General features: G+C 39.8%; 1 long non-coding RNA gene across 1 annotated transcript; it reads left to right on the top strand.

Moving 5' to 3' along the window:
• Positions 1-28: 28 nt before the first annotated feature.
• On the top strand, positions 29-7,529 carry LOC125324700. Its single transcript, XR_007203097.1, has 2 exons — positions 29-155; positions 5,720-7,529. It is a non-coding gene; the product is annotated as an uncharacterized LOC125324700 (long non-coding RNA).
• The last annotated feature ends 15,848 nt before the right edge of the window (positions 7,530-23,377 follow it).

Here is a 23,377-nt window from a genome sequence, read left to right as displayed (position 1 = left end):
ATATACCTCCCCTGCCACAGCTTAGGGCTATGTCCTCTTGTCCTGTCTCTGTTTGCCTAGGAGAAGAGACCGACCCTCACCTGGCTACAGCCTCCTTTCAGACAGGAGGAGAATGTCCAGGTTTCAGCCTCCGCCATGGCAGGTGCTCAGTGCAGGTCAGTGGATGCCGGTGATGGGGCCGAGGCACCGGGGGCAGGTGCTGGGGGAGGTTGTGGGAAGCTCAGTCTAGTATCAGCGACAGAGAAATGTGTGAAACTATTTGTACTGTAGAAGAGGGGACATGGAATGGGGTCAGTGGGAGAAAAATAAATAGATTGGAAGTTTTTTACTGCCAGACTGAGAAATTGTGAAGAATGTCATCCAGAGGTGTGACACTGGAGTTACACAGGGGGATTTGGGATGATGACTTTCAAGGATTGCCTCTAGGCAGTGATAACTCTTTGGTAACATTTGAAAATACATTTTCTTAATGTCCAATACAGTGTACTTCACCTCAGTCATGATGAACAAGGAAAAGCTGATCATTGACAGGAAGATCACAGGTGCTGAGGTACACCTAAGTCAGTCATGGTTAGTGGTGTGAATGTAGCCAGCTTCAAGCCAAAAGATCTTGTTGTGCTATGGAGTTCATCCACATCTGTCTTTCTTGCATGAGTATTTCTATACAAATACTGCCAATATGCAGTAGAGCAAAATATGCCAATATCTGTAGAATTTTTCTGGGCTGTCACTCTAGATGCTGTAAGAGGACTGTCGCATGAAAATGAAGGAAAGTGAAATTGGACAAAAAGTTGTTTAAGCCAAATGTGGATATTATAATGGCACAAAAAAAGTCAGTATATGATGAAAACATGTAAATGAAAATAATTAAATTAATGTGTAGATTGGACAACATGGCTGGTTCAGGACTGTCGAAAAGAGATTTAAAATGTCTGAAGCCATGGAGGATAAAGATAATGGACAGTAGGGTATTTATGTCAGAAACAAAGGACAACCAAAGCTAATGTTTGATAAGACCATTGCTAGATTTAGGGTGAAGTATAGAACAGAAAATGTGCATCTAAGGGATATTTGGGTTTTGAACATTTTACATATATTATTTGGACTCAATAATAAAAGGTAAGGGTCTGTAGCAGGGAACAGCATTGTGCAACGCTCAGTCATGCAACAGGACTTTATAACTTCCACCCAGGAGTCTTAAGAGTAACAACCTGAGGTCTGTGAAATGCTCCTGTTAATTTTTAACACACCTTGGGATTTGCCAGCTGGGGGATATTGCCATGGATGTTGCTTTATTTAATATGTATCAGGGAGATAGTTCAAAAAGGTAGATCTCCAATAAATGTGAACAGTTTTCTCATAAGTCAACATATCTATCTGTTGGATGTACCATGTTTGCACCAGATTTTTCTTGGAAGTTTGCTGAAACTAACATGATTAAGTGAATGATTCAGAGGACAGTGTAGTCATCCTAGAAATTGATGTGAATCTTCTTAATAGTACCCTCACAGGTACTTTACTGTGACCTTAGGACTTAATGGGAAATGAATAATCATGCAGAAATAAGTATTTGTCTTGCTTTGTGACTCAGTATTTTGGACTGTTTGTGTGTCTTCTCAGGAAGAATATGTAAATTTCAGAGGAATTTTAAAGGAGGACTAAAAATAATCCTGGAGATGCAGAAAAAATTTCAGGATGTGAGGCTTAAGGATGTCAAGATTGAGAAGGGATTTCAGGTATAGCAGTGATACACGAGTTAGTTTGGAATTTATATGCATCTTCTATGAAGTCACATATATCTACTTGCTGTTTTAAATTGAATACAGCCAATTTCTAACCTGTAAATCTCGTATTTAAAATTCATGGGTTTTTGTGTGTCAGTGTCTCTACACATTGATCAAAGGCTAATTTGCACTATAATCACATACAGAACAGCAAAATATCCTGTTGCTTACTAGCTAGCTCATGTCTTAGCAGAAGTCCAGTCACACTACATGAAGCTCACCATGGGCTAGCAAATCTGTCTGATGAGCAGCACATGGTTTACAGATGTAGTGAGAGAAAAATTATGAATTTAATTACGAAAAGAACCCAACCCCCCTCAAACAACAACTGTTGAGTTTTACTTCATCTGATCAGACATAGGTAGAGCTACCAATCAAGTACCTTGCTATTTTGCTGTACTGCTTCTGTCATTTTTTCTGTATTGACTCTGTAGAGCCAAACCCCTGGCCCCTGAGTAGCATTGGGAGAGAGAGCACAGCACTCTTTACTGCAAGGTGTCCCTCCAGGGCTACCAATATGGCTTAAGAGAAGTGTAGTTGCTCTGCTGAAGCTGTCCTGAAGACTGGCAAGGAGGTGATAGGGCATAGTGGTTAGCACAGCACACCTCTGTCCTTCTGCACTGGCCCTGACGATTGAGATAAAAAATGCAGAAAAAAAAAGTTACATTTTCATTCTTCTTATTCAAGGCAGGCAATTGACATTTTATCTATTGCATCTGCTCAAAGGACGAACTCATGAGGTGTATTGGGGCCTACTTGTCTAACCTGGAGGATGTAGTACATTCAGAGTCTACAGGTAGACTCTGGCCAAGCTCTGAGCCTGGCTCAGATGGTGTTCCTGGCAGTAGGAGAGGAGGAGTGCTCAGAAAGGTTTGCAGGCTGCTCCTTTCCATGGTAAGCACCTTCTTGCATCCTGATACCTGTTGGAATAAATCCTCACATTCCTGTGAGTTGGTAGGAGATGTACTCCAGTTCCTGAGATTCCCAAGTATGTATCAGATCTTAGGGCCTTGGGTGTTGTCTGCAAAATTGTGTTGGTATGTTTGGGGACTTAGTATTTGCAAACCTCTCCATTTGCTCTTTGTGCCTTAGAGATCCTTAGCAGTGAAAGCAAATAGGCTTGTTCTAGAAAAGTTGAATGATAAATCCTTACAATAGCGTTGGAAAGAAAGCTGTGACAGGAAGAAAAGTAATAATCAAATATAACTGTAGAGCAAGCCTGAGACTGAGCTTCCTTCTTCGATAGCACTTAGGATATTTTAGGCCCTAACGGATGTTCAAGGCAATGACTCAGTAGCCCTTCGTCTGCTGTGGAGGTGCCTCTTAGAATCATGGAACAGCCCAACGTGGAAGGGATCTTGGAAGATCAACTGGTCCAACCTTTTGTGGGAAAGGGAGCGTAAGTGAGATTTGTCTAGTGCCCTTTCCAACTGGAATTTCCAATTGCCCCATCTTGGAGGTTGTTCAATTAATGCTTGTTCTCACATGTCTTTCCTATAGCAAGATTTTTGTTGATACCTTAGAATTTACTGTCATTTGTTTTTTTGCTCATCAATTCATGGTCCTGCTTACTGTGGCATTTTAAAAATTGTTTAACTATTCTTTATGATTTACTATTATGGTGGTCAGCAGCTGGCCTGAAGGCCTCACAATAATAATTAATCCCATTTTATAACTCCCTGTTTTATAACTGAAATAATGAAGACATAACTGAAATTACATAAGTACCCTGACCAGTGGGTTATGTAATCCGACCAGTGTGGATGGTTGGAGAGCAGGCCCAGGCCATTGGGGATGCAGGCAGCCATTGGCTGGTTGGCCGGGTGGCAACTGGCTCAGCCCATAGGGATCGACCATGCGGAGCTTCAGATCTATAGAACGGGAAGAAGACTCAATAAAAGTGGCTGTTGTGCATGAGCCCAGTGAGTCTTGTCACTTGTCTGTCTCCTGCGACAGTTTACAGCCATAATACTTTTATAAATTTTGGTAACTTCGCACTGTATTTTATGTTTTTCATGGCGACTGTAGATGTCATGACAAACTGGATAGTTAGAGTCTATTGCTTTTGTCAGTTAGAGGGGTCTTTATTAACACATTTACCTTAGAAGCTCTTTTTAAGTTCCTCACAGGATTGCATTCAGATCTTATCCATGGTTGCTTTGTGACTTCCTATTCTGTTTCTATTCTTGGGAATTTTCTCTGCTTCTTTGTCCACCTCATCCCCTGCATGAATAATCAGCTATATAGCTTGCTTTACATAATTCAAATTCAAAGTCTAGTATTTGCCTTTCTTTTGACATATACCCATGTTTTAGGAAGTAGATACCAATGTTATTACTTAGATTTATCTTGAAATGCAGGCCAGTAGTTTAGTTTAGTGGTTACAAGAAGATTTAGTTCTCCCATAAACTGAGGTGTTTGAAGCAGAGAGGAGTTATTTATTTGTGATACAAAATTTTTATCCAAGGATTGGAACATGCAAAAGGAGGGTGAAAAAGAGCAAGTGTTGCACATTTTAGAGAAGGGCAACCAGAGGAAGGAGATACACCTGGGTCTTGTTGGCTGCTGCTCCAGTTCCAACAGAGACAAGGAGGTGTGAGGGCAATGGTCAATAGTGCAGCAACATTTGCAAAGAGCTGAAGACAACAAGAAGATAAGGATGAAGTGCCGCATACTGAACCATCTACTTTTGATTCTAGTCAGTCTCAAACTAGCTTTCTAAATGAGCAATACTTATAAATTATGCACAGATTTTCAGAGGTGCTAAAAATTTCATGTTCTACTTATTCTGTAGGCTGTATTCTTCAGACATAGGGGCTCTGTTTGTAGGTTTCTCCTAATGTGTTAGTTATCTTTGCTATCTTACTATGTTAGCTTTTTAAAAGCTACAGTGTTAGCTATTAAAATGTTGTCTATAGTGGCCAACTTCCTTTCTTTACCTGTCCTTTGACTCCTTGAACGTATTTTTTGATGAAGTTATCAGACTTGCAAAAGTGCTTAATCCAAAATTTCGTGAAGAAAGAATACTGATTTCATGCTGAAATGTAAAAAGAAGTACTGTCAAGCAAAGAAGATTTGTGGCTTCTTATGAAACATCTTTCATTACAGAAAATCTTCTCTCAGTTCTGATGCAATGTGATGAACAACTGAATAATGAAACTGCATTCCAAAAGCGTTCTTGAAGTTAGCAGTGAATGATGGATTGCCCGAACTGAGCAATATTAGGGGTTTAAATAGCAATACCAGAGTTTGAAGGGAAAATAGGACAACTAGAGAAGTTTTCTGTAACATTGTTTACAGTGTCTATGGAGAAGTTGCTAACTTAAACAATCTGTACTAAAGTGCTAAACAATTTATTAATAAATTATATCATAGACGTGTGCTGTGATAGTGCTTTGGAAAGAAGAGTATTGGCATGTCTCTTTTACAACCTGTTTTTAAAAGAAATAAATTTGTTATATACAGGTACAGTAGAGGCTTTCAAGGGGAACATTTATACATTACAAAGAGTTCAAAGAATAATCAGAGACTGGAAAATTCAAGCAATCCAATCTCTGATTAGTTTTATTAGCAGAAAAACATCTTAAATGTTTGTAGGTACTTTCTGGGATATCAGAAAGTTGTTAATAGGATGTTTTGTTGTATTAGAATCCAAGATTCATGGATAGTAGTTAAAAAAGGACAAATTCAGGCTAAAAATAAACAAGATTAATTGTCAGAGCAATTAACTACTGGAATGATTTCACCAAGGCAACACTGATACTAGCAATTTTAGAGTAAAGACTGACCATTTTTCTAGACAATACATTCTCCGATTCAGCGAGGACTTAAGGAGTCTTGTGGCCTGTGTTGCAGGAGAAGGTAGCAAGGAATATCCTGAAGCAATCCTTCCTGACGCTGTATGGCATGATTCTCTGAGCCCTTTTCCTTTTCAGCATCTAATGGAGAGAAACTGAAGTAAGAATGGAAGCAGCTCCATGGAAGAGATGAAGAAGAGAGAGGAGAGTTTGAGTGTAATGAACTGAATCCATAAAGAATGGAATACAAAAAGGACTGAAAAAATGTACCAGGGAAATTACTGAGGATAGAGTGGGTATTAATGAAATGGGGAATATCATGGTCAAATGAATCATCTGTGGAAAGCTTTAGTTGAGTATTTAAAACTGGATTATTGGGGAGTATTTTTGATACTTAACTGGTAAACACCTGAGTCTCAGCTCATGAGCCTCAGTTTCCATCAACAGGGAGAAATAAGCACTCCAAAGGTGAGATTCGTCTGACCTAGTTAAGACACCTGTCTTAGGACAAGATTATTGTCTGTATGAGTTCAGATGCAGCTGTCTAAATATTAGGCCCCGGTATTATGACAGCCGAATTCCCTTTTACTGTTAGGAGATCAAAAGGAAAGAAGGTGATGGACCAGTGAAGAGGCACAAGAGCTAAGGGGCAGCTGAAGTTAAAAAGCTAAGGGAAAGGAGAGGATTGCACTTATAGTTCATCACTGCTCTGTAGTCCCTAGGGAATCTGTACTCAGAGAGGTAAATCACAGATTTATGCATAAAGGACTTTGTACCAGGAGGGCTGTATTTCTGTACTGCCTTTATTGCAGCTCCTACTCAGACATCAGGAATGCTGTATCAGTAGCTATTGATAGTATGGAGATAGAGCAGGATTAGGATTAGCAAAGGAAGGGGACAGGCTGGGGATTAGTAAATAGGCCAGAATCAAAGTGTAAGGGTTCTGTACCCCATAAAGGCTTCAGAGGGCCCTTAAGATAACAGTGTGCCGTACCGCAAGTCCAGAACTTCTCCAGCCTGAACCAGTCTTGCTCTCTTTTGGTGTATGTATTTTTTTGCCTTTGCTCTGTACCAGGATAGATTGAGAAAGCAGCAATGGTGCCAGGAGAAAGCAAAACTGAGGAAAGCAAAGGAGCTGGAGCACTGCTTGCCCCAGCTATCAAATTGTTGTAGGAATAGAACAGTAGCTCACAGGATTTGAGCAACCATGTGATTTTAGAAGGCTCCATGAGAAAACACAAAAATTCCTTTCCTTCCCTCTCACTGAGCCTGGTTCTTGCTTATACTTTTAGTTATTCCTTTCTCAAAAAAAAAAAAAAAAAAAAAAAAAGGAAGTGTAGTCTTCTAGCTAGATTTATTTACTTTTGTTCTAAAGGAGACATTGTTTGGCAATTTTATTTTTCAACAGGAAATGGTAAATGTGCTGATTTGTTTAATGAGGTTGAGATTCCCTGTAGGAGTCCAAATTCCTTTTTTGTTTTACTCTCTGTAGAACTGAATGTCTTATGTAGATAAAATCTCAGTAAAGATAAACCATTCAAGCAGATGTGAGTAAAGAGCTGAGAATTTCTGGGCTACTGTAGACAAAGATGCCTCACGGAGTCAGTGGTACTTCATGCTGCTTAACAGTGGTGTGGGGCCTTAATTTTTGATCTTGTGCACATACTGGAAGAAACAGTAGGAAGAGAAGTTTGGATTTTGAAGTAAAACAAAGTAATTTTATTTTTGAATATTGGGCCTCTGAATGATAGGCAGCATAAGCACTTGAGCACACTTTCTTCTGACCTCAATAAAAGTCCTGAATACTAAATATTTGTGAAAATTAGGGCAGTATCCAAATGTTCATGTAAGAACATTTCTTCTGTTATCTACTTTTGAAACAGTTGCCATGTTGTGTATTGATAAAATCACATTGATCTATTAAAAGAGATTTCTCTTGTTTGTGGGATTTTTGGTGGGTTTTTTTTGGTTGGCTTTTTGTTGTTGTTGTTTTGTTTTTATTTATTTTTGTTGTTGTTCTGCAGTGTTCTGTTTAATCAAAGACTGGTTAAGACAGTTGAGGAATTTGTAGCAGTCAGAACTCACCTGTGGCCTTAGAGCCCAAGATTTGCTTCCTTGGAAGATCTGTCATTTCTTAACACTGCACTGGAACACAGTGAAACACCATCAGATGTGAAAGATCCTGGAGAATTTATCTTGCCATTCTACTTTAGAAAAAGTAGTCTTATATATGACTGTAGTAATTGCATTGTTCTCAAGTTTCTGTTGCTATAGAAATTTGAGACTGCCAGAGAGCCAAGATTTCACCCACATGGATTCTGAAGCTAATGATGACTGTGGATCAGGTCAGGTAAATTAAATGACCAGGAATCAAGGAAGGTTACAGATAAATGGGCAGTGTGTCTGTGTGAGGGAATGCTAAGTTTTATATGACTGTACACTTATCCCAAGATAGCTCTCAACTTGTTTGACTTAACCCCTCCTCCCTCTCCCCCCATTTTCTTATTCTGAGGCTTCAATTTTACACTTAATTTGGTTTATAATGGTACAGAGGTGTGTTGCAAAGAGCAAGATTAATATCAGAAGCATAACAAAGTTAGTGCAGGAATTATCCATTGTATTAATCAACAAATGCTTGTTTTGAACTCAGCTGTGACCAGCTTCATAGGCTTCATATTGACAAACCCTTATTCAATGGTTTAAAAGGAAGAATTCCCACCCCCTCCCCAAAGTATTTCCACTCTTGATTATCTCTGTGGGAATGAGGTTTTGTTTAGATTAACAGTTCTGTCTATTCCCAAGAAGTTTGTGAAAAGGGAAAATACTTTTTGTTGTTGCAGTAAATTGGGTTATAAGGATAGTTCTCCCTCAGCTGTCATGAAGACAATTGACAAATGTCTAATGCAAGCCCAGAGAAAATACATCACACCATAATATCCTCAACAACCCCCCAAAAAGTAATTTTTTGGTTAAGAAGAACAACTCAGAAAAAAAATAACACAAAGATTGAAGGTCTGATTTTACTAGTTTCATTTCTCTAAGCTCAAGAAATGCACAGAGAGTAAAACATTATGCTTACTCTGAAAAAATGCTGTCATTTTCCTCTTTGTGGCACTTTTGAAAGCATTTTGTCTGGACTAACTGGGAATGGAAAATCTTAGAACTGGAACTGTATTTTCGTAGTAATTAATAACTCACTAAATAATTTTAGTATCTAGATGAACTATTTTGACCCAAAGAATATGCTTTTGATCCTGAAAGAGAACAAAGTTTTATTCCACATGTGCTTTAACCAGTTTTCCAATTTTTAGAGAATTGCATTTGCTACAACACCTGTTGCTGTGTTATAATGATATTCCCAACTGATATGGATCCATATTAGTCTGAGAGAAAGCCTCATGTACATTCTTTCCAAATGATAAGCTCAGGCATGTGCAATCTGTGGAAAGTTAGTGCAAATACTGTGCTCTACTTCCTTCCTCACAGTAAGATTTTGAAGTTCTGGTTTTAGTCCCTCATGTCAGATCAGGATATGCCTCAAAAAAAGGAGTCTCACGTCTCTGTTGTGATGTGTAGGATGAAGTGTTGAAGAGATACGAACAGAAGTGAGATATCTGGATATGTAAAGTAACACCATCTAGTGTGATGAAGAGGGTTCTCTAGTCTCCCTATTATTTGTTTTTTAAATTTTTGTGGGCCTCAAAAGTAGTTTTTAGGGAAAGGGGGAAAGAAGAGCAGCAAGGAGCCTTTATAGATGTTTCAGGTGCAACACAGGATAAGACAGAGTTTTCTTGGAAATTTAATGTAGCAGAAGATGAGAGTTTGATAATCTATGAAAGACCTAGAAGGAATGATGGTGGAGGTGGTAAGACACAGTGGTAAGACCACGGCCTTCCTGTGCTGCTTGCTGACATGGTGACATGAACAGCTGTTTCTAAACCTGGTTGAGCTTACTTACAGGACTGCTGTAACTGAGTCCAGCTCCCTCATAAAACTTGTGTCATCACACCTTGTTTTCTGGCTGTCCCCTTGTGTAGCACATGATGGTTGGACCTGCATGTGTTAATTTCTGGTAGTTCTAGCTCTTCATTGCCACTTGTTTCTGGGTTTGGCTTTACATTCCCTTTAGTCACTGTCTTTGCTCTGAGCCACATCAGATTGCCGATTCCACAACTGCTCCCTGCTTTATGTGCTGGGAGTTCTCCTGGAAGCCAGGGAAGAAAGAGAAGACCTAGGAAAGGAGTGGGGAAATGGGAAGGTGGGGAGAAAAGGGAAGCAGACCTCATGTCATTTTTTTCCTTACAGCACATTGCCCTTCACAGTTTCCATGCAATATAGACTGGCTCTTTTTGTGGACTGTATTCCAGAGAAGGATTTTTCAAATGGTCTGTTAATAAACCCTTGATTGAGTCGTGAAAGTCTGTTGCAGCTCTCTAAACCTGGCAAAATTGGGGTTTTGTAGTGTGTGTGGTGGACAGCCTGGTAGGATCACATGCTGGTGATGGCCCTGCACATGGCAGAGGCTGAGAAGGACAGTGATGAGGGCCTGATCCTGCCCATGGCACTAGTTGGAGAGAAGTGGACTAAAATGGGCCAGGTCTATATCATACCGAGGGTTCTATGTTTTAACATTTACAGGAATTTCTCTTGGCCAAGCAAAACAAAACAAAAGGGAAACCAAAACAAATGGAATGTTTTCAGTGGGTGTCAATGGACTAGTTCCCCTGATGTCAGGGGAGGAGCTGATGAATAAAGCCGCAAAATCTGAAGGATGTGTGCTTGACTTCTGTGCGTGCTGCACACATCTGTGTGCCCAGTGTCAACTGAGACGTGCCTGACACCATATTTTATGGATTAAAGATTAGTGATACCAGGCTATAGGTACAAAAAACCCCTAGTGAAATATGAGTCCTTAGGGTAGAAGGGAATTTGAGGCAATTGGCATAGAGATTGTAATCTTTCTTTTCCTGCTGCAGGATATGCAGCCTTAACTTTAGGGTCTCTTTTGTAGTTTAAGGCAGTCTATATTAAAAGCTGATAATAAATGTACATTAATCTAGTGTAGAGGGCCAAGTATGATGCTAGATAGAGTGGGAGGGCTGTATAGGCTTTTGGGAAAAGGGAGACAAATCAGTATTTAGTTTACCTGAAAGGGAACCCTGGATGTAGGTACAGACTGAGGAATGAAATGCTGGGAAGCAGCACCACAGAAAGGGACCTGGGGTCCGGTGGATGGCAAGTTGAACATGAGTCAGCAGTGCCCTGGCAGCCAGGAGGGCCACCCCTGTCCTGGGGGCATCAGGCACAGCATTGCCAGTCAGGCAAGGCAGGGGATTGTCCTGCTCTGCTCTGCACTGGGGCGGCCTCACCTCTAGTCCTGGGGGCAGTTTTGGGTGCCATAATACAAGAAAGATATAAAGCTATGAGAGAGTGTCCAGAGCAGAGCCACAAAGATGGTGACAGATCTGGAGGGGAAGCCATATGAGGAGTGGCCGAGGGCACTTGGTCTGTTCAGCCTGGAGGAGACTGAGGGGAAACCTCGTTGCAGTCTTCAATATCATTACAAGGGAAAGTGGAGGGGCAGGTGCTGATCTCTTCTCTCTTGTGATCAGTGACAGGACTCGAGGAAACAGCATGGAAGCTGAGCCAGGGGAGGTTTAGGTTTAGGAAAAGATTTTTCACCCAGAAAGTGGTTGGGCAGTAGAACGGGCTCCCCAGGGAAGTGGCCACAGCACCAAGCCTGACAGAGTTCAAGAAGCATTTGGACAATGCCCTCGGGCACATGGTGTGACCCTTGGGGTTGTTCTGTGTAGTGCCAGGAGTTTGACTCTGATGATCCTTGTGGGTCCCTTCTAATTCAGCCTATTCTGTGATTCTAATAAAAAGCCTTGATAGATATGCAGAATTTTTTAATCTGTTTTAGTGCATATATAAAGATTGTAGTTTGGGTTGGAAAAGACCTTAAAGATTACCTAGTTTCACCCTCCCCCCTCTTCGCCTACCCCTGAGATGGTCAGGGATACTTTCCACTAGAGCAGGTTGTTCAAAGCCCCAACCAGCCTGGCCTTCAGCACTTCCAGGGATGGGGCATTCACAGCTTCTCTAACCTGTTCTGTTGTCTCACCACCCTCGCAGTAAAGAATTTCTTCCTAATATCTAATCAAAACCTATCCTCTTTCAGTTTAAAGCCATTCTCCCTTTTCCTGTCACTCCATGCCCTTGTAAAAAGTCCCTCTCCAGCTTTCTTGTAGGCCCATTTAGTTACTGGAAGTATGCTGTAAGCTCTATTTGGAGTCTTCTCCAGGCTGAGCAACTCCTCTTTCAGCCTAGATAACATCTGAAAAAACCAGAGATGTTTAAGTGTAGCTGTTTTGAAACAAAATGGTTTAGAACCTGAGAATTACTGTCAATGTAGAACTTGATTTATTTTGGTTAATTCAGTCAGTTAAATCTACTAAGTAGATTTTATGGTTTTATGAGGTTTTATGAATAATACAAATGTAAACATGATGTAAGACTGTCTTTGCCTGGAAGTTATATTCGCCAGTGGTAAGCCTCGGGACTTCAGGCATATAGAGTGTGGCATTAATTTATCGGTCCTTTCCCGTTAGCACTAGGAAATAGTGAAATAAAGAATTATGTGATTCTGTGTGAGGCTCTGAGCACAGCGGTGCACTAGATGGCACTGTTGGTTTTAATTTTACTGCTACCTCTTCCCAGGAGCTTGTCTTAATTAGCTTCTTTTGAAAACAAACATGCTGTTTCAACAGAGGGTCAGTGTACATTGTTCTGGGCTGCTGCTTTTATATTTATAGTCATGTAATCAATATGTTGGAAGGGTAATTAATTTTTAACTTCAAGCCAATTGTAGATCAAATGCCACTAGAGTTACTGGGTGGAGACAGTTTAATTTCCTTTGAAGCAATGATACTGATTAGCTGTAAAGGGCTTGCAGTGGGTTGCTAGAGATCCAGAAGACATTTTGCTTTGAAATACTGGTGTTAACTTTAAAGTAACACCATTACTCTGATATAGATTAATGAGTTCTGGCATAATTCTGATAAAGTTCCACTCATGTACTTGCTATATTTTGTCCTGTCAATTCCTATTTCAAAGCAGCTTTATTTGCTTTAACTGTTCCATTCCTATCAAAGGAATGGCACAAAGTAAGCATTAAGTTGATCAAACTGACTTTCTGCTTTTTATCTCTGTTGTCTCATTATCTGTCTTTGGGGACTCTAGAGGCCCATGGCTAAGGATGAGATGTGACCATCTGTACTACAGCATACAGGAAGGATGGCATGAGAAGCTGGGGTATTTTTTTAAATCTCTCCAACCCATGCTTGTTGGATATGCTGGTGTCCTGGCCTCCCACCCCTTTCTTCTATTGTCTAGGGCAGCTCTGTCTGTCTCTCAGGTTCCTTACTCGGAGATACTTGCTAGCTCAATACCTCCAGTGCTTTCAGCCCATCCCCCTGATGTGTCCTTGTACTCTGAGCTAACCTCCCTTGATCATATTTTCATCTGTTCTCTCTTTTTCATCTTCTTCTTTGTCTCTGTTCTTCAACATTCAAGCAAACTGGAATCTCCGTGCTTAGCTCTCTATCCCTGTCTTACAACTTTAACATCTTCCTCCTCCTTTTTGCAATCAATAAATGAGCCATTTTTGTGGATGGGCTACTGATCACTTCTCTGTCTGTCTGGATTCTTTCTGATCTTGTGTCTTTGCTTTCCGTTACATAAAAATTTCTCTGCAGGCTCTAACTATCTACTCTTGGGCAAGTCTCAGAACCCCTCTGCTGTCCTCATCTTTGTTGATCTCTTGGCTGACTTTTGATACTTTGATCATTTAATTGGATTTCATGCTGAGTAAAACCATGGGCACTGGTTTAATCTGAAATTAAACTTTTGTTTAGTCTAACATTAAAAAAATAAGGTCAATTTCAAACCAAAAAATTTTTCCCTTTCTCTTAAAAAAAACAGCCTGTTGTATTTTTATGTTTAGACTATTAAATGAATTCAGTCTGGCCAGAGCAAATATTTCTGTCCTTTTGAGTAATATTTTTGAGTAAATCTTATCAATTAATGGAACTATGTTAGTAAGCTGTGCTACAAATGTCTCTAATTTCTGCTGGAACCAAGAACAGCCCTCAGTATAGGTGGACAAAGCCACCAGATATTGATACTTGTCAGAATTTTAACCTTTTCAGGAAGACAAAACATCATAATTAGGATAATAATCAGCAGAGGTTAGGGTCCATGCCATTACATTTTCTGTCAGAAATTAATATTGTGACTAATAAAGACAGGACTGCAGTTACTGCAGCAGACTGTTCTGTAGACTGTAGCCTACAGTTGTTTGTAAGATATTAGATTAAGATCATGAAATTTATTCCAGTTTTGAGACAAACTAGAGATGGATATATGCAGCATACAAGAAGACTGAAAACTCAATTATCATAACCACAAGAACTGAAAAGAAAAATCTGTGCTGTCTTCCTGTCTGCCGGTTCTACAGGATCCATTTTTCCAGTGATCTTAGTCACAGTGCTTCAGAGTAGTACTTTTGTCAAATCTGACCATTCTGGGTAGTGGTGGGGTGGCAGAGTAACATATCCCAATGTATTTACAGTAGAGGGAGCTGGTGTTCAATGTGTGTGCCTGTGAGTTTTAACTCCTGTGCCAGTCTTTGTACAGAATATGCCATTACCAGTGTGTGTGTAAGCACTGCTGAAGAAACAACTTCTCTCAGGGGTTTGAGTGGGACACCTCTTCATCCCTTGCCCACTGGCTGCAGTCTGACAGAGCTCTCTGTCAGGGTCAGTGGCCTCAGAGCACTTGTCAGAAGGAGACACCTCCTGGGGCCCTTGGGCATTTTTTCCATGCATCAGGTTTGACATGAGGGAGAGACTGGCAGGAATGTTGGTGTAACATTGCAAACGTGGAGCCTCAGTGAGCCTCCTCCCTTACCTATCCAAGTCTGATGTTTCCATCTTTCCAAATATCATAACTTCCTATTGCACTGTGAACAATGTCTGTATTGTGCCCTTAGCTTTGCTCTGCTTCCTGAATCTGGCCTGTTTTCTGCCTAACCCATCCATGAATAAGTGCTCAAGAAATTCCTTTTTGGCCAGCTCCCTTTTCGGAAGTCAGAGATCACTCATTCTTTGGTATTGCCTGGCTGGATTATGCAAGTTATTCAAAGTTAATGGATGAAAGTTAATTAAAATAGAGACAAAGGAAGTGTGAAACCACTGAATACATATATATTCAAAAATATGTATTATGTAAAATGAATGTAATATTCTTTTAAGTGAATTTTATTAGTTAATGCAGGCTAAGGGATTGAAGGATTAGGGTTCCAACTAACTTGAGCTTGTGCTCGTGGCTTTGCTGTAGCTCTTTGGTTAAAAGTTTTCCTCTTGAGGCAGCTTTCCTGACTGCAGTGGTTCAACTAAGGTAATCACAAAAGAATGAGTTAGGGGAGGGACATCACCTGAAGACAAAAGTAGGATATAGACTTATAAAAAAGAAGACTCAGTGTATTGCAGACCCATCTAACTTGTATGACCAGAAAGATCCTCAAGCAAGTTATTTATTTGCCTTGTTAGCACCTAGAGCCACATTTCTCAATCTGTTTGTGGAAAAAACCTCTAAGCACGTAATGTGCTCTAGTACGTTGTTTGTCCAGACAAACATTATTGGTGACTTAATTTAGCTATGAACAACACAACTGCTGACCTAATCACTCTATAAAGTGGTACATTTTGAGAGTACCAAGTTTATCCTTGGCACCACACTTTAGAAAGAAGGAAATAAAGATAGACTGGGAAGAACCAGCAAGAAGAAATGTAATATGTTAAGAAAATAAAGGCTATGACTAACAGTTGAAAAGAGCTTTTTATCTGAGAAAAGATGAGATTAAAATGGGACATCTTTACTTAAATTTTTTCTATAAATAACCTGACAGTTTTTGTTGGCTATGTAGCCAGTGTTGGGGCGAAAGGAAGGATATGGGTCTCATATCAAGTGAGAAAGATTTAGAAGAGAAATCCAGGAGAACTTTTTGCGCTATACAAATATTGAAACCTTGAAATCCTTGTAGCTTGTACAAGTGGGTTTTTTAAAAGAACACCTTAGACAAATGTTTGCCAAGGCAGCTTAAGTGTGTTCTCCCTATCTTAGTGACCTGGGTTGGACTAAATATCTCCTGACATGTCTTCCAGCCCTGTATTGCTGTGCAAGTGGTTTGAAATGCGTTTATGAAAAGCACTCTCTCCAAACTAGGTAGTAGAATTCATTAAAATAAAGGAAAACTCGTATCTCCAAAATTGGTTCTTTCTGCTAATTCTCTGGTCAGCTTTCCTCCTCAGGCCTTGGCACTAGGCATTATCATAGCAGGCTGAAGTTTTCATTAGCTGTTTAAACAGAGGAATGTTTGATTAGAAGGAAAGAAGGAGGCTTTTTTGATGACATTTCTACAGTTTTCAGTATTTCCTAATCACAAATAATTGTGCTATCAATTTCCTCAACCAGTCTTCCTCAGAGTGATTGATTTTTGAGCTGTATGCTGTAGACTGCATTACTGATTAATACGTTCATGTTGAACAATGTACTGATGTTAGCTGATCACAGAGGTAGGATGGATTTGATGCTTTTTCAACAGCCTTTTATCAGTTTTCCCTTGTCTTGAGTTAAAAATTATTGTAGACTGAGAAACATCTCTCAGATTCTCTAAGAGTAGCTTAGCTTTGTGGGAAGATGTGATATATATGCAATCTGTACCTAAAGAAAACCCACTGCACAACGTAAGTGCCTGCATTTGTGGATACCTTTCACGTACATGAAAAGCACGACACTGGCATTGCAAAACATAGATAAGCCAAAGCCCTCCTTGTTCAGATCCCCTGTATCTGACAGCTTACTGCTCAGTTCTGCTTTATTACTGAACAGAATTTCCCTTGCAACTGTGCAAATCTGTCACTTTATGCTTAGATATTTGGAACTTGCAGTACATCTGGGAAGTGAAAAAATGCTGGGAAGCATTTCAGATCTTGCAGTTGAGCACTTCAAACAGATGGCTTTTTTCCAGAGAGAGCTCTTCCAGCTTTTAAAATTACTCCTCATAAAATTTGACCTAGCTATTTAGGGGTAGTAGTAAGAGTGGTGGGGAACAGTGGCATTAAACTTGTAGAAAATAGTGTTGGGTACCTTGAGCAGTAAAATCCTTTGATCTTCTTGCAGTCTCTAGTTTCTTCATTGTGGCTGAATGTAGGAATAATGGACAAAGTTTCTATATTCTCATTCAGGTGGTAAAGGAAGTTTGGTGGGTTGGGTTTTGTTGTGTTTTTTTTCCACTGTAATGAGATCTTGTTGATTTGAATTCAGGTTGAAAATACCAGAGTGTTGTTCCTGTATGTTGTACTTTATGAATGAGTCATGAGTCTGTTTTATACTCTCTGCTTGGCAGACTAGAGCAGAAGCACAGTGTGAAAAATATGATCTAAACCAAGCATTTCATTAAGCAAAGACATTTGTTATTGGCTTTTCAGTATGGGCCATTAACCTTTATGGACACTACTTTCCCTGCATTGAAGTTACTATTTTGACACTGTTCACCATTTTATGCAGTAAAATATACAACTACATAAATTTTAATGCAGTCATGGTAAGTACTATAAGGACTTTGGAGTGAGGGGACTTGGGAGAAGTGCTGTGTCAATAATGATTTGTTCAGCACAGTAGTAATGATATAAACATATTGTTCATCACCGTCCAGACCTTATTTTGCTATTTAGGATTGTCTACAGAGGATAATATTGTGTAGGTATTTGTACACAGAACCTCCATGTGATGATGCCTTCCTGGTAGTGTTTGAAGGTACTAGAGACAGGAACCAGGACACAGTATTTGGTAAATAAGTTTTGGCAGACAAAAGAACCCTCAAGTACTGCAGAGAAGTGTAGTTTCTGCTAAATAACCCAAAATCAATTTCCCTTGACTCAAACTCAGCTTTCAGAAGAAACAAAACCTATTTCAAGGTGCTCAGAATGGCTAATAGAAAAGAATTCCCTTCATTTATCCAAATGGATTGGCAGATGCATTTTGACTGTCCTAGACATATGACATAGATTTAAACACATTTTAAAATAACTTACTTTGTATTTTTGTGACGGTCTTAAGAAAACCCTGCTGATACAAATTAACAGTAAGATTCCTAGAAAACATATTTTATCATGGTTATTACAGATGTACAGGGTTTTTTTTTGAGTAAACTTAATATTCATAAAAAGAAGTAGAAATAGTTCTGACTTAGATGCCCTTTGTTTACCTGCACTTCATACAGCAGCCCAGGCTACACCTTTCAATGAGGTGAGTTTGTTTCCATCACTTCAGTGACATGATTCATGGGAACTGCATGGGCATGACAATTTTTTACCCTCTTCCCATCTGATTCAGAGCTACTGTTCGAAAGTTCTGACAATAGCTACAACAAGTTGGTGCTTAAAGGTATATGGAGGACACAGCAGTGCTGAAGCATTTTTACAGTTATTGAGCTATTGACCCTTGAGGGAAATGTTTCAATGCTGTTGCAGTTCTTGTGGCCAGGTGGCAGATATATCATGTAGGCATGGCTAGTGATTTAACAGACCAGGTAATTTCAATAGATACATTTCCAGTAACTGAGGGTGAATGAAAAAGCTATCAATTTAATTACATTTCTCTACAAAATGAAAAAGTTACATGGTGAAAGTGTTTTTAACTTCTGATGATGGTTGTCGTTCCTGTAACAGTCTTCTAAGGTTTGCTTAAAGAAACTGATAACATGCAATTGGAGTTGGATATGACTCACTCCTTTTTATGTTCCACTTGCTGACGAGAGTGTACGTGTTGTCACATCTTCCCATGTGTTTGCCATCAATTCTCTGCCATGAGCTCCAACAGGCTGCAGCTCCGCTCTCTTTCTTAAATTGCCTTTATTTTATATTGAGCCACACAAGATAGAGAATATTCCACTGTTGTCTGGAGGCCTTTTTTCCTTCCTAATTAAATTTCAAACTCTATTTTTAGCATTTGCGTTCGGTTTTGTCACACTTGTAAAGCATGCCAACTGCCCCAGTGAGCTGCAGCCTCCTGGCAGCTGAGGTGTCCATGTTTGGTCATGCACCCTAAAGTTTTTGGCAATAACGTTTTTCACATCCTAAAGGAGGATATTCAACTGTCATTTGTGCCAGAGAGGGTCTCAATGTGTGTAATTAGAACCTGGCAAGTGTTAATGCATGGTGTTTGTAGAAATGCACAGAGCCTCAGAGGCCCAAGCAAGGATGACTTCCCTGTTAAGTTGTCATAATGAATGTAAGAAAATGTTCGTCAGATACTAATGAACCTCCAAACAGAGCTGGGCTGCATCAAAGTACTGCTGAAACAGACAAGCACATGGACACCAGAGGCTCTCCCTGGGCTGAATATTGCAGGGTGGTACCTTCTGCTGAGGGTCTCTCCCCAGGCATTTTGTGTAGGGAGGAGGCTGCTGGCTCTTGAAAGGAAAGCACCAAAATTAATAGTAACAGCAGCCAGGGAAGCAGATTCTTACAAAACAGAAATCTTTTCTCTTCTGTCCCCCAGGAGGTCATGGAGTGGCTACAAGTGCTTAACCTTAATCAGGAAGACTCTTTTGGTATCCTCCCTGGAAGTGATTGCACCTGTAGTGTTAGCAGGTGGATGGGGATTGCAAAAGGCAAATTCAGGTTTAGTGTCAGAGCACAGTTTTGGGGTGAGAGGCTGATTTCCACTGGGCTGGTGTCTGTTGAGTTGATAAAGTTGTTCTGAGTTCTCCCTGCTGTCTGTGAGATCACAATTTCTTGTAAATGTTTTTACTAATCAGTTTGGCACAACCCTAGGATTTCCTGTGTCTTTCCTTCATGCTTGGAATACTCAGTTCATGACCTGTTTGTTAAAAAGAATGGAAATTGGAATTTTCAGGAATAGATGTTTTGCTTAGTGGGTAAAAAACCTATTAAATTTTCTATTTCATTTGTCTGCTATGACCTTTTCCTCTGATACAGTATTATGGTTGAATCCCAGAAATGAAATTTCTGAAGGGAGTGTTTCATGTTTAGGTATAAAATTATTTTGAGGCCCTTTTGCAGTTGCTCACCTGTACTGCTTTTGCCACTGTAATTCAAATTGCAACCTCATAATTTATTTACATAAAGCATGTAGGTCTCTTCTTCATGACTGATTTTAACACCAGAGACAGAAAATTGGCAATATGCAAAGCCTTAGCAACCCAATGGTACTGTATACCATTTTCCTTTGTTTTGGAAACTTTTAATGTTGTTGGATGTATTAAAAATCTTCCTTAATAGAGGGAAATTACTCTCAATGGATTAAAACTCTTCCTAAATAAAGGCAAATGACTCTCAATGGTTGCGTTAATAGTGCACTCAAAAAAGTTGGTGTGAAACCAATAGGAAAATTTCTGTGGGGTGAGGATATCCCTCCCTATTTTTCAATCTCTTGGCTTTTATGTAGGGTATCTGTTATGCAATGTTTTGACATGGGCCCCATCCACTGTTAATATTCCTGCGGTGGGAAGCCTGCCAGTGTAGGTCAGCTGCAGATCTGCTGCAGTGTGTACCTGGTATAAACAAAATTACTAGGATGAAAAACTGAGCATGGGAAGCTTGTGATTCTGTTGACCCTTTCAAAAACACAATATATAGCATCCCTGAGAAATCATGAGAAGTAATCAGAGGAATGTGTTACAAATCTGGTATTTAAGTTCAGACCATCATTTGACTGCGTGTTACACTGGTTTAGACTGAAGACCCTGGTATTAATAGCAGACTGCACAAAAACCTTGAAGATTTTTTTACTGACTTTTCAGGGAAATCCTGAAAATTTATTGGAAAATAAATTAAATGTAAGTAACTAGAATAAAAAAAGGATTGGTCTTGTGATATAGCAAAATGTTTTCATTCTTAGCTACTATTTTCAATGCCTTTTTCACAGAATAAAAGAATATTTAGGGTTAGAAGGGATTTCTGGAGATCATCTAGTCTGATCTTTTCCCTGAAATATACTTTGCGTTGAAACTGAGCATATATACTTTTGTTTAGAAGTAAATGTGTCTGGAGAAAATGTGTTTTGATGTTGCATTTTCCTGATATTTTGAAATGACAAGAGCATATAAATGCTGTTTTTAATCAGCTGATATCACAGAATTAACTAGGTTGGAGAAGACCTTTGAGATCATCAAGTCCAACCTATGACCTAACGTCACCTTTTCAACTGGACTGTGGCACTGAGTGCCACATCCAGTCTTTTTAAAAACACCTCCAGGGATGGTGATTCCACCACCTTCCTGGGCAGCCCACTCCAGTGCCCAATCACTCTCTGTGAAGAACTTCTTCCTAATGTCCAGCCTAAACCTCCCCTGGTGCAGTTTAGGACTGTGTCCTCTTGTCCCGTCTCTGTTTGCCTGGGAGAAGAGGCCGACCCTCACCTGGCTACAGGCTCCTTTCAGGTGGTTGTAGAGAGCAATAAGGTCTCCCCTGAACCTCCTCTTCTCCAGGATACACAACCCCAGCTCCCTCAGCTGCTCCTCACAGGACTTGTGTTCCAGACCCTTCACCAGCTTTGTTGCCCTTCTCTGGACACCCTCCAGCATCTCAACATCCTTCCTAAACTGGGCAGCCCAGAACTGGACAGAGCACTCAAGGTGCGGCCTCACCAGTGCCAAGTGCAGGAAAGGAATCGCTTCCCTGGTTCTGCTTCACTATTGCTGATCCAACCCAGGATGCCACTGGCTTTCTTGGCCACTTGGGCACACACTGGCTCATGTTCAGTCTGCCATCAATCAGATGTTGTGCACTGAAATATTTTTGAGTGAGTTAAGTACAAAATGTTCCCCTGAGATAAGACACTGGAGAAATAAGCTTCTAGTGTTGTCTGACATAAGAGTGGCACAGGCCAGTGTGTGTTGCAGTGTTTGTGGGGTACCCAATTAAAAATACTCTTCGCCAAAGGAAACTTGTGAATCCAGTGGCAGACATGTTATGTAACTGGGAGGACATATGTGGGAGAAGGGTGGGGCTGGCTCCTCTTGCTCTGAAGAACCAAGAGCTCTGTGGACTGCAATGCTTCTCTCTTCAGGTGTCACAGATACAAAAAACCTTGCAGACATGAAACACGGGATGGATGACCCTGATGGACACAGATTCAGGTACTTGAAATTTCTTGTGGATCATGGCTGATTAGGGACTTGGATACCAAACACAAGTGCAGGCATCCTTGTTGGGCCATGCAGGTAGTCCTTATGATAGCTAAATTCCAAGCTTCAAATGCCACCCCAACTCCAAGTGCATCAAGAATTTTAAAGCTTTGTATGGGTACAGCCTGTGGTTAGGCAAGAGGCTTCCTATTCAAACAGACTATGCCACAGTTGTTGACAACAAATATTCAGCACCTTCCTCTAGTGTATTAATGGGTAGGAGGCTGATGAACTGTGTGTTTGATTTATTGGTGCACTCTGTATTTTTATGTTTCTGAGTTTTTTTCCCCCTCTCTCCCACAGTTCCACAGGTTGCTCTTCCCATGTTAGTCAGAAAAAGCATACAGACAGACTTGTCAGTTTAACAGTCAATGTGAACAGTAATTATAGCACTAGGAACAGAAAGTATTATAATAATTCATTTTAATAACATGTTTATTAAGTCATAACAACAACTATAAACAAAAGTACCATTCAACTCTTTGCAGATATATGAACTTACTAACATCAAATCTTTACCAGAATCACATATTCTTACAGGTGTCCCAGACACAACATTAACTTTATTAAGCAAAAGTTCATAAATAGTAAAAATGTCCTCTGTTTCACATTGCAGCGTTCCTCAAGCATGTATGTACAAGTTTGGAGTAACTTTTCCAAATCTATGTGTCATAAACTTCCTTAGCTGTTTTAACAACCATAGAGATGATTTTTTTTTGCCTGCAGCAAAGCCTTTTGTCTTTGAGCAATCTACAATTAGTATCACTCTCAGCAGACATGAGAGTTCATTGCTGAAATGAAAGTGGTGATGAAACACAATACAATATTATCTGCTCATAGCTTGCCTACACACTCTGCCCTCATTATAAATCTTTCAGTTATAACACAGTCTCCCAAGAACAATATATCTCCCTTATATGAGTTCTTTATCTGCACTACCTCTCTTTGAAGATCTTAAAATGGTTGGCCTACAGCAATGGAGATATTAGACGTAGGGTGGAGTGTGTTTACAGTCAGTTCTTTTCCTTTTTAATATTTACACAGTATTTCTTAAGGTTGCTACAATTTATGAATCATGTACATTGACAAACGTTTTCTGAAATGTTCACAGTGCAGTATTTTGTGGCCTAACCAAACTTTGTAAATGTCATTAAAAATAAACTTTTTATTTTAATATAAAAATAGAATACTTTATGTGTTTACACCAACAAACCCAGTTCTATCCTATTCTAAACAAGCTATACAGTAGTATGCACAGAATTCCACAGGAACAGAAATGACATGTGATGTTTGCCCTAAAGTTACAGTACCCTTCCCTAATGAATGGAAGTTTTATTTACTATCTCTTTTCAAAACTGTTTCTCTGGTTATAGCTTAGCATTAAAAGTAGGTATCATAATTCACTGGGTTGTGTGATCTAAGAAGAGAGTAAAGAGGGCCTAAAGCCATTTCTTCTTTTGATCAGTCTTCTCTGCTCTTCAGGGCTAGTATGAAGAAGTTACTGATATGCTTGCTATGGT

Source organism: Corvus hawaiiensis, chromosome 4 (genome assembly GCF_020740725.1).
Source record: "Corvus hawaiiensis isolate bCorHaw1 chromosome 4, bCorHaw1.pri.cur, whole genome shotgun sequence".
NCBI classification, from domain to species: domain Eukaryota; kingdom Metazoa; phylum Chordata; class Aves; order Passeriformes; family Corvidae; genus Corvus; species Corvus hawaiiensis.
Note: the sequence above shows the minus strand (reverse complement) of the source record. Positions and strands in the feature narration are given on the sequence as shown.